General features: G+C 41.3%; 1 long non-coding RNA gene across 1 annotated transcript; it reads right to left on the bottom strand.

Annotated features, from left to right (window-relative positions):
- Positions 1-10,973: 10,973 nt before the first annotated feature.
- LOC309656155 lies at positions 10,974-16,193 on the bottom strand. Its single transcript, XR_014261185.1, has 2 exons — positions 12,520-16,193; positions 10,974-12,251 (listed from the first exon to the last, which is right to left on the bottom strand). It is a non-coding gene; the product is annotated as an uncharacterized lncRNA (long non-coding RNA).
- Positions 16,194-16,598: the final 405 nt, after the last annotated feature.

Genomic DNA, 16,598 nt, shown 5'->3' with positions numbered 1-16,598 from the left:
TTCGTCACTTTAGTATATCATGCCACTCCCTTCTGGCTTGTAGAGTTTCTGCTGAGAAATCAGCTGTTAACCTTATGGGAGTTCCCTCGTATGTTATTCGTTGTTTTTCCCTGGCTGCTTTCAATAATTTTTCTTTGTCTTTAATTTTTGCCAATTTGATTACTACATGTCTTGGCGTGTTTCTCCTTGGGTTTATCCTGTATGGGACTCGCTGCACTTCCTGGACTTGGGTGCCTATTTCCTTTCCCATGTTAGGGAAGTTTTTGACTATAATCTCTTCAAATATTTTTTTGGGTCCTTTCTCTCTCTTCTCCTTCTGCAACCCCTATAATGCGAATGTTGTTGCATTTAATGTTGTCCCAGAGGTCTCTTAGGCTGTCTTCATTTCTTTTCATTCCTTTTTCTTTATTCTGTTCTGCAGCAGTGAATTCCACCATTCTCTCTTCCAGGTCACTTATCCGCTCTTCTGCCTTAGTTATTCTGCTATTGATTCCTTCTAGTATAGTTTTCATTTCAGTTATTGTATTGTTCATCTCTGTTTGTTCTTTAATTTTTCTAGGTCTTTGTTAAACATTTCTAGCATCTTCTCGATCTTTGCCTCCATTCTTTTTCCAAGGTCCTGGATCATCTTCACTATCATTATTCTGAATTCTTTTTCTGGAAGGTTGCCTATCTCCACTTCATTTAGTGGTTTTTCTGGGGTTTTATCCTGTTCCTTCATCTGGTACATAGCCCTCTGCCTTTTCATCTTGTCTATCTTTCTGTGAATGTGGTTTTTGTTCCATAGGCTGCAGGATTGTAGTTCTTCTTGCTTCTGCAGACTGGTGAGTTTTTGCTGAGACCTGACAAACTGGGCTTTGTGTTTACTTCTTTTTTTTTTTTTTTTTTTTTTTTATTTATTTATTTTTGGCTGTGTTGGGTCTTCATTTCTGCATGAGGGCTTTCTCTAGTTGCAGCAAGCAGGGGCCACTCTTCATCATGGTGTGAGGGCCTCTCACTATCGCGGCCTCTCTTGTTGCGGAGCACAGGCTCCAGACGCGCAGGCTCAGTAGTTGTGGCTCACGGGCCCAGTTTCTCCACGGCATGTGGGATCCTCCCAGACCAGGGCTCAAACCCATGTCCCCTACATTAGCAGGCAGATTCTCAATCACTGCACCACCAGGGAAGCCCTGTGTTTACTTCTGACTCATGTCTGAGACTGCTGTTCTCTGTGTGTCTGTGCCCTTTCCCCTATCCTCAAAAGAAGATAATTAAACTTTAACAGTGGAGCAGGATAGACTGTGGGAGAAAAAGGATGGAAGCAGAGAGGACAGTGGGGCTAATACATTAGCGCAGGCGAGAGATGGCAGAGGCTTAGACTAGACTAATAATGGCAAATGAATGAGAAGTAACTGCATCCAATATATTTTAAAGGCTGAGTTGACCAACTTTGCAGATGGAATGGACATGAGGGATGAGAAGAATTGCAAAGCCAAGAATGACCCCAAGATTTTTGATAGATGACAGAACAGAAACTCAGAATTAGCTTGACTATTCAGAAAAATGGAATGTAATAGGGATATGTAAACCCAGCCCTTGAGTTTAGAAATTCAACTGTAAAAATGCAAGATACAGGAAAATGGGCCTTAATGGAGTCTGTGAGAAAACGACCTAGGGGGTCTTAGTGGAATGTAAGTTCAGAGTGATTCACTTTACAATCAAAAGACGCTACAACTTAAAATATAGCAACTGAAGTACAGTGCCTGATTTGAGGGAGATGATGCTTTCAGTATATTCCACACTAGGCAGTTCACATCTAAAATCCTTTCCACCAACAAGGACCTACCTTGTAGCACAGGGAACGATACTCAATATTTTATAATAACCTAAAGGGAAAGGAATCTGAAAGAGAATAGATATAGATATAGATACAGATATAGATATAGATAACTGAATTACTGTGCTGTACACCTGAAACTAACACAACATTGTAAATCAACTATACTACAATTTTTAAAAAAAAAGAAAAAACAAATAAAAGGAAATTGAATCACACACATACACAAGTAAATACATACATACATTAAATAAAATAAAATCCCTTCCAATGCTAAGATTCATAAATCTTTAAATCCATCACCTAGGAGAAGCAACATGTACTTGTAGTGGTCTCCATATGTGACATGTATACAGGAAGGAACCACAGACAAATCTACATTTTTAAATACTAAATGATAAGCCACAATACCATCTACTGTGTGCTAAGTACCTCACTAGCATGACTTACGTACATGATTGCCGGGTTTTCTCGGTAATTCCTTCCTAACACAAGAGGAAGCCGTCCACGCATCCACACTGAGCACCTTATTTGTCTTTGGAGCTTCTTTTTATGAATAGGCATGGAGGTCGGGAGAAGAGTGGCATTACCCAACGTGCGTGTGTGTGTGTGTGTGTGTGTGTGTGTGTATGTGTGTGTGAGTGTTTTGCAGGAGCAACATAAGCACGAGAGCAGTCGACCAACTCAAAAGACTTGAGTTCTGGGTGGGTCTCAGGCTTCAACTTTCCACACGACTTCAGGCAAGTGTCCTTTGCCTGCATTGCAGTGTCCTGAGCTGTAATGGAGCAAATAATGGCAGCCTCTGTGCCCACTGAAAATCTCAAGACAAATGGGGTGTCCTCTAATCAACAGCCACCTATGGAGTAGTTGCAGAGTACAAGACAGTAATAATTAAGCCCTTAGGAGAAAAATGTGCTCCGAGTTCTCCAGAGAGAAAAGGGACAGAGGAAAAGTAAATGAGAAAGTGAAAAGGACAGTGGGCATGAACAAAAGTCCCTCCCTGGGAGACAGTTTAAGAAGCAGATCTCTCCAGAAACATCCATCCAAGGTACCAGAGCTTTTAAGCACACTAGCCAGTAATGGAGTGCAAGAGAGGTCACTGCCAGAGATGAATGCAGTGTTCGTTGAACAGCAGAAATGGATGGCTTGTGTAATAGGAACAGTTGGTTCTGCCAGGGTAGGGTCTCCCCTGTCCTTCCCACCAACGTTTATACTACTGTGTGTAATGTCGTGGGACAAAGATCAAAGAAGGAAATGACAACCACATAGGTAGCACAGGAAGACTACGACATAGAACAAAAGTACTTAAGGCAGCTTCAGGTAAATTAGTGTTAATTCTCAGTTACCCCAACACCCATTACAGACCCTTCCAGACAACATCTCACCAACTGAAAAACACTCTCTTTTGTCTCTTTTTCTCCAGACTGTGGAATTTAATGCTCACATAAGAAGAAAGAGCCTTAAAATATAAGAACCCAGAAAACCAAAACCACTCTTCCTTTTAAGCAATTCCAATCTAGATCCACTAAAAACTATCTGGTCCACTGGTTTTATACTGAAAAGTCTGGCTGGCTGAAAACTATACTGTTTTACAACTAAAAGGAACACAAGAATTCAGAAATCTGGCAGAATATAAGGTTTCTGCATTACCATTTTAAAGCAATATTACTTTTTTTGAAGATAGATATTTTATCTCTAAATGGCTGGACATGACCTTTACAAGTGTGTGGTTTCTGTTGGCTGGAAGAAAAAAAAAAAAGTCACTCCTGCTTCTCATTCTCTTGTATCTATTAATCACTTTTTCTCTTTACATACTACATAATCAATAGGGACATGTCCATTGCCCTTCTAGCTGATTTCTATTATTTCTCATTACAGCCTGTGTTCCAATTCCCTGCTTCCCACCTGGTATTAAATATTTAGACACTGAGTCTAAACCATCCTATTCCTGCCACTGTCAGGGTGACCATCCTATAGTTGTGTAATCAATTAGCCTGGCATCTGATCTCTGTTTCAAGTGTCTTCTTAGAGGAAATTTAATTATGATTAATATCTTTTCATGACTTTGAAATTATATAGGCATGATTCCTTACTCAATCATACTTGTTAAAAATCATAAATCAATTTATTTTATTCCCTCTAGATTTGAGGAGACCTTTCTAATTCTGACTGAATTTTAACAATGTAAAAAGTCCAGTAGATGTTAGATGAATATAATTCTTTTTTCTTTCACTGGAAAACCCTTTCAGTAAAATCTTTGTGGTTGGGAGATTTGGGGAACAAAGCCCGAAATCTGTGATGTTACATGTTAATGTCATGTTATATGTTTTTTACATGTTATATCATTTTGTGTAGTAGAATACTAAAGGTTATGGTTTATTTTTTATTAGCTAGTTTTGTCTCTAACCTAGAAAACCTATTTCAGCACATTATTCCTCAAATTCTTCTTTGAACCTGCTTTACCTATCCTGCTGCTTGCCTTATTAATAAATTAAATAAATGTTTGACACATATTCTTTATCTGTATGATAGTCACGTTTTAATTTCTTTGAAAACTATACTTTGACATCTACCCCTACTTTCTTTCCAAGCCTTTCCAAGGATAGCCATGTAACATGACTCCAGTCAATCAGATACAAATAGAAGTCTGATTGGAGTTTCTGGAAAAGTTTTTGCTCCCTTGATAAAGAAGACAGTTGTAGCTGGCATTACCTCCCTTTTCTTGCCTTTCTGCCTTGATTTCCAACCTGATTTCTGGAGTTGGGGCAGCCAGCCTTGCTCCCAAGTGGCAAAAAGAACAAAGGAAAGGCTAAGAGACTCTGAGACAGGCCAGCTTAACATCACTAAGCCTATGAAACAAGAGCGGCAGCCATCAACTTCAAAATTTCTTATCTGAGAAAAATAAACACCCATTTGTTCAACCCATTGCAAGTCAGGTTTCTTCTTGCCTTCAACCAAACACATTTGTAGCTGACACAATTCCTTAGCTTCTTCTATGCTCTTGATCTTGTAGCAAGTTCTACTCAGCCTAAAGCTGGCACTACAAAAGAGCACACTTTTCAACAGAGATCATGGAGCAGGCTTGGCAGTGCTTTACAGCAGTTTCTAAAAACAAATGGATAGTTTCCCCATGTGTGATGAAAACAAGTAACAAGCTGCCTGCAGCCTTCATCCCCATCCCCTCACCCCCACCCCAAACACCAAAGCTGGTGAATCACAAACTAAGGAGACCGCTTCTTCCAACATCACTTCTTCCTAAGGGTTTGAAGACCAGAGGAGTTCCCGGGCACACGACAGCAAATGGAAGTGGCCGCAGTGACCCTGCAGTGCCTGGGGCTCTCCTTCCCATCCCCTCCCACACTGACCTTGATTAGACCTGGCCTCCTCCCCCCATCACATTACCAGAGAGGAGAGCCCCAGGGGAACATGAGTTGACAAGCGAAAATAACTAGACTCCGAGGGGTACTCAATGCATGACTAAGCTCAACTCAAACCTTTGACCTAAACTTTGCTTTCTTCTCACACTTGGGTGCCTAAGAATTTTTTTTCCACATCTGCTTGTTGTGTGCTCAAGGCTTATGCCTGGATTCTCATCACAAGAAGAGTGTCAATTCCTTTTTATGTATCTCTTCTAAATAAGGAACATGCACGTTATATGTATCCATTAAAAAGTCTCACATGGCCTGCCGAGAGATCTGAGGCAGTCCGCTCTCTGGCAAAGAAAGAAAGAAAAGAAGGGAGGGAAGGAAGGAAGGAGGAGAGAAAGGGAGGGAGGGAGGGAAGAAAGGAAGGAAGGAAAGGAGGAAGAAAGAAAGGGAGGGAAGGAAGGAAGGAAAAAGGATGGGAGGAAGAAAGGGAGGATTTCTAGATGGAAACAGGAAAGGCCACACACACACACACACACACACACACACACACACATCTATTTCCTTATTCCCTTTTAGTACTCTCACTCTTAGAAAAAAAAAAAGTCAACTCTTTTCCATGTAAAAACTTGTTACTCAGAGAAACAAAATGACCTATACAAATTGCCTGTTTCTTAAGATTTCCCTAAAGATTCCGCAGCCCTCAGTCATCCCCTGTGAGATGGCTCCTGTAGAACTCTCTCAGGATAGGACACAAGCCTATTATACGGGCTTCCAATATTACTTCTGCCTCTTAAAATGATAGTGGTTATGTCTTCTTTCTTTTCTTTTGTTTTTCTTTTCCTCCTTTCTTTCTTTTTGACTCAAATGTCTATATGGTCACTGCCATTCCCTTACCCTTCCAATCCCCCATTCCCTCCACCCTTCTTTTCTTGATTTTCTTTCCTCCTGACTCTTTCTACCACATGTGAAAAAGAGTGGGTGGATGGGAGCAAGTGAGAAAAGAAAATAACACGGAACAGTAGAGAAGCAATAATATACTAACATGAACCTTGTCTGAGAACAGCCTTCAGTTTTAGGGCACAGCCAGATTATCTGTGAATTGAAAGCACTTTGCCTGAAGCCCTGTCTACTTGACATTTGAGCCTGGATAGCCCAGGGGCCACCCCTGCAGGTCCTGTAGGAAATGCTGCCACCCAATTGTCTCTCCTCTGTAAAGTTATCTCCCTCAGGATTGGATCTCATTAAGTCACTGGCCATTTTTTAACTGTCTTCTGATCTGAGTAACTAAACCCATGGGTGGCCCTAACAGGATCTTTCCATAGTTGATCAACCAGAAAGGCTGAAAAATGACCTTTGCAACCATTCCTCTGCTCCAGAAAAAGTAAGAATGTAATGGGATGCACCTTTTCAGATGAGGTTACTTCTGTGACAGTCATTCCTCAGAATAGAAGAAGGCAGCCAAGGAGGGTCTGGTGCTGAGGAGACCTTAGGTTAAAGTGGCCAGATTTCCTGCTCCTCCCAACATAGATCTTCAACGGGCTCCAACTTCAGAGAGCACAAGAATATCAGACACATTTTCTCATAGGTGAAAAGAGGGATTTAGAATTCCCTTTTTTTTTAAGTTTCTTCAAATTGTATTTTTCTATACCAATGTATTTTTTATAGTGATTTACCATTTTTACCTAAATACACAAAATTTTTGTTCTAGAAGTAACTACAAAACACACCCCAGAGCTAAATGGAAGTTGCCTGGGTCCTCTGCCATTTGGGATTATTCATGCTACCGACCCCCCATTAAGGGGGTAAGTGAAGTGAAGGCTACTTGTGATGGTGACCCCAACCCTAACCCTCTCACGGCTTCTTGTTGTTTTAGGAACCTATGGGCTTTGGGAGAAATGGATCCTATTTAAGCAAAAAAAGCAAAACCCTTTTTCAAGGATAATTATTTTGTCCAACACTCATTTTGCACAAGTCTTTCTCAGAATTGACATTTCCCTGAGAGTGGCAAAGTTTTCAGCTCAATGTCAAGTGCAGCGAAGCCTTCTATTTTCCTTAAAGCAAAAAGGTTTCAAATATATTTTACCATCCTGACAGCAGTGACAAATGGGACTTCAACTCAAATGAATTACAGATGGGCTTTCTGAACCACATAAAACTCTATGCAAATAGAGAACCACTAACATTTTTTTTTTTGAAATGTCAGAAATACACAAAGGATTTTTTTGACATTTGTTAAAAAAAACAATTACTAGCTCCCTTCTCTTCATTACTTTTTTCATTTATTAATGGTAGAGTGATGCAGGATGCAGGGCAAGAAAGAGGGAGGGAAAAGCCAAAGTCAGGAAAACAAGAGGTTCCTTGACCAGCTGACAGTGCCAAGTCAACAGCATGGTCGTCAAGCAAATGCCTCAGACCTGCTGCTCGTCTGAGGAATGGATAAACAGAGGTCAGCAAACTTTTTCTGCAAAGGGCCAGATAATAAATATTTTAGGCTTTGTGGACAATAGAATCTCAGCTGCAATTACTCAACTCTGTAGTGTGAAAGCAGCCAGAACACTATGTAAATGAGTGGGCGTGGCCATGTCAAATAAAACTTTTTTTATAAAAAATAGGGAGGTAGCCAGATTTGCCCCACAGGCCAGATTTGCAGACCCCTGAATTATGATATGACTGGCATTTTTAAAAAATAGTGCTTGGTGGCACATGAAAAGATGCTCAACATGGCTAATCATCAGGGAAATGCAAATCAAAACTGCAATGAGATATCACCTCACACCCTTCAGAATGGCTATCATCAAAAAGAATAACAAATAACAGGGACTTCCCTGGTGGCTCAGTGGTTAAGACTCCCAATGCAGGGGGCCCAGGGTTTGACCCCTGGTCAGGGAACTAGATCCCGCATGCATGCCGCAACTAAGAGTTCGTATCCCATAACTAAGGAGCTGGCAAGACACAACAAAGGAGCCCGCCTGCTGCAACTAAGACCTGACTCAACCAAATAAATAAATATAAAATAAATTTTAAAAAAATTTTTTTAAAGAATAACAAATAACAAATGTTGGTGAGGATGTGGAGAAAAGGGAACCCTCATACACTGTTGGTGGGAATGTAAATTGGTGTGGCCACTGTGGAAAATAGTATGGAGGTTTCTCAAAAAACTAAAAATAGAACTACCATATGACCCAGCAATTCCACTCCTGGGTATATATCTGAAAGAAACAAAAAAGCTAATTCGAAAAGATACATGCATCCCGATGTTCACAGCAGCATTATTTACAATTGCTAAGATATGGAAGCAACCTAAATGTATCCATCAACAGATGAATGGATAAAGAAGATGTGATACAAGAGATACTTGTGCTTTAAGTGGGAACAAAACACACACCTCAGGATCCAAAAGGGAAGTTAATATAGCAACCAGGGCCCCAGGAGGCGGAAGGAGGTCCCTGGGAGGAAGTGAGGGGGCCCACACCCGGGTCTGCCGTGCACCTCGTCGTGCTGGGTTTGCCTGGGACTCACATGTGGTGACAAATAGTTGAGATCCGAGGCGCTGGGGAGGAGGAGAGGATAATTATAAATTATGGTTGTATTGTCCCCGACGATGAGACCTGTGGTCCCCTTAACTGGCTTACCAACTAATTCCACATTCCTGTGCAGAATTCAGCTAATCAAAATGAAACTTAGATATTAAAATCCCAGGCTTAATGGTTGGGGACATTTTATCTCCTGCCCAAGTTGTGTTTCCTCCAGCTAGAAAGCTTGGCTTGGTGATCATTCATCTGATGCTGGTTTAACTCTTTAAAAAATTTTTATTTTGGAATAATGATAGATTCACACGAACATCACTGAAATCAAGATACAGAGCCATCTTACCACCCAAAACAGTTCCTTTGGTTGCACTTCCATCCGTAACTCCTGGCAACCAACGATCTGTTTTCCATCCTTATGATTTTGTCATTTTGAAAAGGGTATATAAATAGAATCATACAGACCTTGCCTTTTGAAATTGGCTTTTTCCGTTCAACCTAATGCCCGTGAGAGCCATACAAGCTGTCACATGTATCGCTAGTTCAAACCTTTTTTGCTGAATAGTCATTCAGGGTCTGGATAAATTGCAGTGTGTTTAGCCAGTCACCCACTGAGTTATGTTTTGGTTGTTTCCAATTTTTGACAATTACAAGTAAAGCTGTTATGAAGAAAAAAAAAAAAAAAAAAAGAAGATGTGATATATATACATAATGGAATATTACTCAGCCATAAAAATGAAGTTTTGCCATTGACAGCTACATGGATGGACTTGGAGGGCATTACGCTAAGTGAAACAAGCCAGACAGAGAAATACTGTATGACATCACTTATATACGGAATCTAAAAAAATACAACAAACCAGTGAATATAACAAAAAACAAGCACACTCACAGATATAGAGAATAAACTAATGGTTACCTGTGGGGAGTGGGGTGTGCAATATGGGGGGGAGAGTAGGAGGTACAAACTATTGGGTGTAGGTAGGCTACAAGGATGCATTGTACAGCATGAGGGATATAGCCAATATTTGGCAATAACTGTAAATGGAGTGGTGTAACCTTTAAAATTTATATAAAAAGTAAAAAACAAAAAAAAAACAGTTTTTAAATAGTGCTTGGCAAGGAGAAGGGGATCACAAAACTTCATCCTCCAGAAGCTTCTACTGGCAATGGAGCTGGTACAGGTGTGGAGGCCTCCAGCGGGTCCAGGCATTAACCTTTTTATTATTGGATTGTGGGGAGAAGGGACTTCCAGATGAGGGACTGCAAGGGCTGTCAGGAACTTCAGGGCAGCAGCCAACTCAACATGTATAAAAAGTTCACCAATATTTTACCAACAGACAGGGCCATGCCAGGGGTACCAGCTAACAGCCTGTATATAGCCTGGATTCCTGCATTAAGTCACCACTCCAAGAAAAAGATTAAGAAAAAAAATTAAAGCCTTTCAAAAGTGTGAGATTTGTTCATCTCCTCCCATACACAAAAAAAGCTCCAAACAAAAATAACTGTATTCATTTACAAGCAGAAAAGTGTAAACGCCGGAAGAAGACAATACAGTTCGTAAGTTCCAAGGTCATTTTAAAGTAGGAAGAGAGAGCGGGTGCAGTGAGATGCTTCATCCGATCGGGCTCTCTCTCATTACCTGGCTCCATTGCTCAGTAACTGCGTTAGCACTAAGGACAGGGAGATCACCACGGCTCTGTGGCCCTCTGGTGGGTGGGGATGCCCTAGAAACAGTGCTCTGAGGAAAACTACAACAGAGGAAGAAACTGTCTTTGGAGCATCCCCCCACCCCAGGTGCTCAGGACCCCCCTCATTTACTCCTACTCCCCCAAGCACACTCATACACACATGTATCAGCTAAGCTCTGCCTCCCGCACTAAGCCCTCACCTCGCTACCATTAAAAAGTTACTAGCCTGGGAATTCCCTGGCAGCGGTTAGGACTCGCCACTTTCATGGCGCAGGTCCCATCCCTGGTTGGGGATCCTGCAAGCAGCGTGGCCAAAAAAAAAAGTTATTAGCCAACTAATTCAGGCTATAGTGTTCATGAATAACTATAGCTGCCTGTCTTTTACCTCTCAGAGGTTTGAGAATTTTAAAAAAGGGCATCTGGAATGAGCAATTCCTTTACCCAAAAGAAAGATTCTGTAACAGGAAGAGGATAAGCAGATATTTTTAGTCAGGGAGCCCTCTCCTTCTGAAAACCTGCTACCTTGATGACTGCCAATCTTTTCCTTGAAAAAGTAGATGCCAACTACAGCTCATGATGACAGAAAGTTTGAACTTTTTTTTAATTGAAGGCTTTGGTCTTGATAGCCAGATGTCCAGAACATCAGGAAGTTTGGAACAAGGTATATCCTGCATACACGCCCCCAACCACTTCTCCAGGGCTGTGCATGGTGTTACACTATGAACGAGAAGACTTGTTACAGAGCTGGGATTGTGCAGCTTGGGCAGGGGGTGGGGTGTAGTAAGAGGTGTTGTCTCAGTGGCTTCTGGCCCATGGGGGGAGCCCTGGCCTTACAGACCCCTCTTCTACCTCTGGGGCAGGAAGAACACACCTCTGGAAGTTAAGCTGCCCTTTGTGGAGTTCAGCTTGGGCCAACAGGCAGCCAGGCAGGTTCCTTTACAGCAATAGTATCCAAATCTTAAAAAAAAAAAAAAAATGCCAGAGCCAAAGCACATGGCTTCTAAGTCACAAAAGGAAGATTGAGTCTGTGACCTCCAGTTCCCAGACCCACAGCCCTCGTGCTCTATCCTCATCAGCCCAACCTTAGTCTTTAAACATACAAGCTGCATCTCTTAAAAGTGTTTAGCCTTCAGCCTACCACATCTAATCAGAAGAAGGAATTCTAAGCCCCGGGCTCCACGCACTCCACAGCAATGACCTTGGAGGCACCCAGAGAGCATGTGTTTCTAGGGCCTTATTTCCTGGCAACTGCAATGACAGCCTCAAAGTTTGGGCTCATAAAATCCTCACCTAAAACTCTTTTTCTGACCTTACCTGAAACCCTGTCAAGTGATTTTAAAGCCTTGTGCAAAGCTTTTTCACAGAACCATTTAGTTTAGCTAAAGGGATGGAGGTGGGGAGAGAGGTGCTTTTGCATTTCAAGCCACGGGAGAGCAGCACGGAAGCCTCCATCAGCAGTGGGAATTAGACAACTGGCTTCCCAGCCAAGCACTAAAACTGGGGAGGAGGCCAGGGTCAAGACTGTGGCCCATGATAAAGTATGATAATCGCCACCATAGGCGAGAGGATCTTTTTCTAATTAAACTCTCCTTTACCTCCTGGAAGAAGTCCTGCCCAGCCAAGAGCCCCAGGAACAAGTGAGCTGACAGAGAGAGAGAGAGAAAGAACTGTGAAAGAAAAATAACCACATGAATGGGATCTCTGGCTCCGAGGAGGAAATTACACGTAAAATGCCTCCAGTCGGAAAGGAGGGTCTCGTGTGAGAGGCACACACACCCAAAGGCATCTCTGCAGTCCCAGTGGCGGCCTCACACAGCTTCAGCATTGTCTTGGCATCCAAGTCTTGAGGCTATGTACACAAAAGCATGTGAAAGTGCTAATGAACACTGTTATTGCTGGGATTCAGCACAGTCGCCCACTATAACCAAAACCCATGCATTAGGCATGAAGCTTCTTTGGGTCACATCTTTATGCTGCCTGAATGCTACTGAGCCTCATCTCCAATTAGTAGCTAAAGAACAGCACGTACATGTATGATACATATATATCTATATTTTTTCCTTTTTTTTAAATTTTGCTTGTGAAAATGTGAGTGTTCTGATTCAAAAACATCTCACCTGAAGCAGAAGGTACACTGAGGCATGTTTTCCAGCTGAGGGAAAGGCACCAGAGTGAGGGAGATGGATGGATGGATGGATGGATAATAATGAGGGTAAAAATAGACCCAGCATCCTCAGCAGACTACAAAGCCTGTGGAAAGATGAGGAGACAGGTGAGAATATGCCCTCCTACCATCAAGGAAAATTCTTTTTTAAATATCAAAATTACCTATAACTAAAGGATCCCCCAAAGTGTCTCCCATACCAAATAATATTCTATCATAGCAACATTGTTAAAAGAATGAAAACTAGTTTGATTACTTTAGTATGATTTCCCTCTTCTCCTTTCTTTAGAATATGTAACAATTTTTTCCATGACCATTAATAAAAATCAATCAGACCAAAAGTCCATTCCTTTTGACTGTAGAAGACAGAGTCTAAGGCACATTTGAGAAGCAGGAGAGAGTCAGAGGGAAGAGTAGCCCTGGGGGAAGGATCAGTGGGAGAAAGAAGGAAAGTCGGAAGGAACATCTCTCTCTTCTGCGCAGACTCAAGATCCCTAAGACACACCACAACTCAGTGGGAGAGCTGGGGCAAGGAACCTACACATATTCTTCAATATACAGCCCTAATTTATTCTGAAAAGAGGGATTGCTGCTGAACTGTGTGTAGATGAAAATGAAGCTTCCCAAAATGTATTCCTATGTGCTCTCTCTCACACTGTTTCTTCACCAAGTCCATCCAAACATTGTCAGTTGAAGGTGGAAGCATAAACTGGAAACGAAAAAAAATTAGTTTAAAGATATATCTATCTGTAAGTGCTGAGCTTAAAATGTTCAAAACAGAATTGAGTACTACCCACTTCCACCAAAGTACTTGATGATTTCTTATGTTCTGGGCCAACTCTACAAAATATGGTGCCCCATTAAGTCCTACATTTACAGGGTTTGTAAGATTGCTCCTTGTAATGTCTCTTTTAGAGTATCAGAATAAATCAATTCTTCTCTGTTTCTCATGAATATCTTACTACTAAACGAGAGAATCAACTTAGAGTGACTACATTTTACCAGCAAAATCCAGACTTATTTTTAGTAGGGAAGCCTGAGTTTGCCTTACAAGAGCGCCGCCTAGTGTCCATCTGTGGAACTGCACTCAACTTTTCTTTAACACGTTGAGGACGTATGTTATTTGTGTTGTGGGATGGAAGAGCCTTGTTTTATGCAACGCTAAAGTTTATATGTAGACATGGTTCTGCAAATAAAATTATATTCTAATTGATTTCTGTGTATTTCAAATATGTTTTCACATTGAAGGGGTCCCTGAGACATTATAAAGATCACACTTTAAAATACAGCAAACCTAGGGAATTCCCTGGTGGTCCAGCGGTTAGGACTCAATGCTTTCAAATCCCTGGTCAGGGAATTAAGATCCTGCAAGCCAAGCGGCCAAAAACAAAGAATACAGCAAAGCTTTTAAAGTCACACATTTAATAGAAAGAACAGTTTCCAACTGACAGAATTTCAATTGTCAATATACTATGCTTTAATTATCAGAGAGAGTAGTGGTTGCTAAAGAACAGTCTCAATTCCCTAGAGAAATATTTGTGAATTTTTCTAGAAAAAAATTATTTCATATAGAGCTCATATGAATAGGAGTGACAATGACAGATATTTGCTTTCACACTATGCGCTTGACATTGTGCTAGACACATTACCTACACTATTACCATTTAATCCACACAATATTTACAAAGCATTTAGAGCAGTGCCTGGCATATAGTAAGTGATATGTAAATAAAGTTAAATAAATAAATAACCCAAGTTATCCTGGAGATAAGGTATTATTATCCCTATTTTACATACAAGAAACCCAAGTTTAGAGAAGTTAAATGTCTTGCTCAGGGTTATATTCTTGTAGGTGGTTGTAATCTGGGATTCAGCCCAGGTTTAGCAGGCTCCAGAGTTCGTGCCCTGTGCCTTATTGGCTCTCCTGCATACCTCTTCTCTCTATATGGTCCCTGTAGCAGTCTGCTAGGGCTGCCTTAACAAAGCACCACAGACTGGGTAGATTCACCGACAGAAATTTATTTTCTCACCAGTCTGGAGAAAATAGAAGTCTGAGATCTAGGTGTTGGCAGGATTGATTTCTCCTGAGGCCTATTCCCACTGCTGCCTCACTCCTGCCCTAGCCAGCCTCTGACCTTCATGCATCTTCAAGAAAGAGTCAGGCTGAGTAATATTCCATTGTATATATATATATACCACATCTTCTTTATCCATTCATCTGTCAATGAACACTTAGGTTGCTTCCATATCTTGGCTCTTGTTAATAGTGCAGCTATGAACATTGGGTGTATATATCTTTTTGAATTAGAGTTTTCTCTGGATATTTGCCCAGGAGTGGAGTATTACTCAGCCATTAAAAAAAGCATGAAATAATGCCATTTACAGCAACATGGATGGACCTAGTGATTATCATACTAGGTGAAGTAAGTCAGATAGAGAAAGACAAATATATGATATCACTTATATGTGGAATATAAAAACAATGATACAAATGAACTTGTTTACAAAATAGAAACAGGCTGACAGACATAAAAAACCAACTTATGGTTAACAAAGGGCAAAGTGGGGGAGGGATAAATTAGGAGCCTGGATTAACAGATACACACTACTTTACATAAAATAGATAAACAACAAGGTCCTACTACATAGCACAGGAAACTATATTCAACATCTTATAATAACCTATAATGGAAAAGAATCTGAAAAAAGACTATAACTGAATCACTTTGTTGTACACCAGAAACTAACACAACATTGTAAATCAACTACACCACAATTTAAAAATAATAAAAATTTTTTAAAATTTAGAAAATAAAAGGAGTCAGGCATAACTTCTAGGCCTCCCAATCTCCAGGGACACAGAGTCAAACTCTCCCAAGAACTTTCTCCCCATACTCTGCTCCAGTCCTTTCAAGCCCTGAGTCCTTGGTTCTGCAGCTCAACAAGCATCCAGTCATGTGTGAGACGCTTGCCTCCCAGCTTGGCCTTTCTTAGTGGTTCTCTCAGAGACTCTCTTCACTTGGCTCGGAGGATATGGAAGGAGGCGGAACATCAAGGCAATCTCTATTCCTTATAAAATACCTCTGACAAATCTTCTAATAAATCCTAGCTTTCTCTTATAGAAGCCAGTGGGTACAGTCACTGGATCAATCAATTTGGCCATTTTTTCACAGCCATCATCCTGGTCTTAAGTCTTACCACCTCATGTTGAATAGCAGCAGCCACTGGGCTGTTTTCTGTGTCCCCTGGTGTATTAGTTTCCTATTGTTGCTGTAACAAATTACCACAAACTTGGTGGCTTAAAACAATACACATTTATTATTTTATGGTTCTGAATATCAGAAGTCCAAAATGGGTCTCCCTGGGCTAAAATCAAGGTGTTGGCAGGATTGCTTTCTTCTGGAGGCTCTATGGGAGAATACCTTCTCTTGCCTTTCCAGTTTCTAGAACTACATTTCTTGGCTCATGGCCCTCTTCCATCTTCAAAGCCAGTGATGGCTGATCAAGTCTTTCTCTCATTACATCACTGTGATACTTATCCCTGTGCCTCCCTCTTTCACATGAAAGGACCCAGATGATTACCTTGGACCCACTTTGATAACTAAGGATAATCTCCCTATTTTAAGGTCAGCTGATTAAGCAACCTTAATTTCATCAGCAACCTAAAGTAACATATTCGCAGCTTCTAGGGATTAGGACATGGACATCTTTGGGGGCCCATTATTCTGCCTACCACAACTGGGCTTGCCTGGCTCTCTCCACTCCACCCTGTGTCCCCCTGCCAACATTTTTAATGATTCACCCCTGCCTAAGAACCTTCTGTAAATCCTCATGTCTTCTATATCCAATCCACTCTCCTCTACCTGGCCTGCAAACTATGGCATAACCTGCTCTGGTCACCACCATTCCCCTCTTCCCTCCCCCACCCTCCCTCATGCCTCAGGAGGCACCTTCCCCTCTGCACAGGCCAAGACTGACCACATGTTAGGGCTCAGAAAGAACCTCAACTCATTCCAAACACACATCAGAAAA

The sequence above is a fragment of the Balaenoptera physalus genome (genome assembly GCF_965194825.1).
Source record: "Balaenoptera physalus genome assembly, chromosome: 2".
Classification (NCBI taxonomy): Eukaryota; Metazoa; Chordata; class Mammalia; order Artiodactyla; family Balaenopteridae; genus Balaenoptera; species Balaenoptera physalus.
This window is presented reverse-complemented; position numbering and strand designations above follow the sequence as displayed.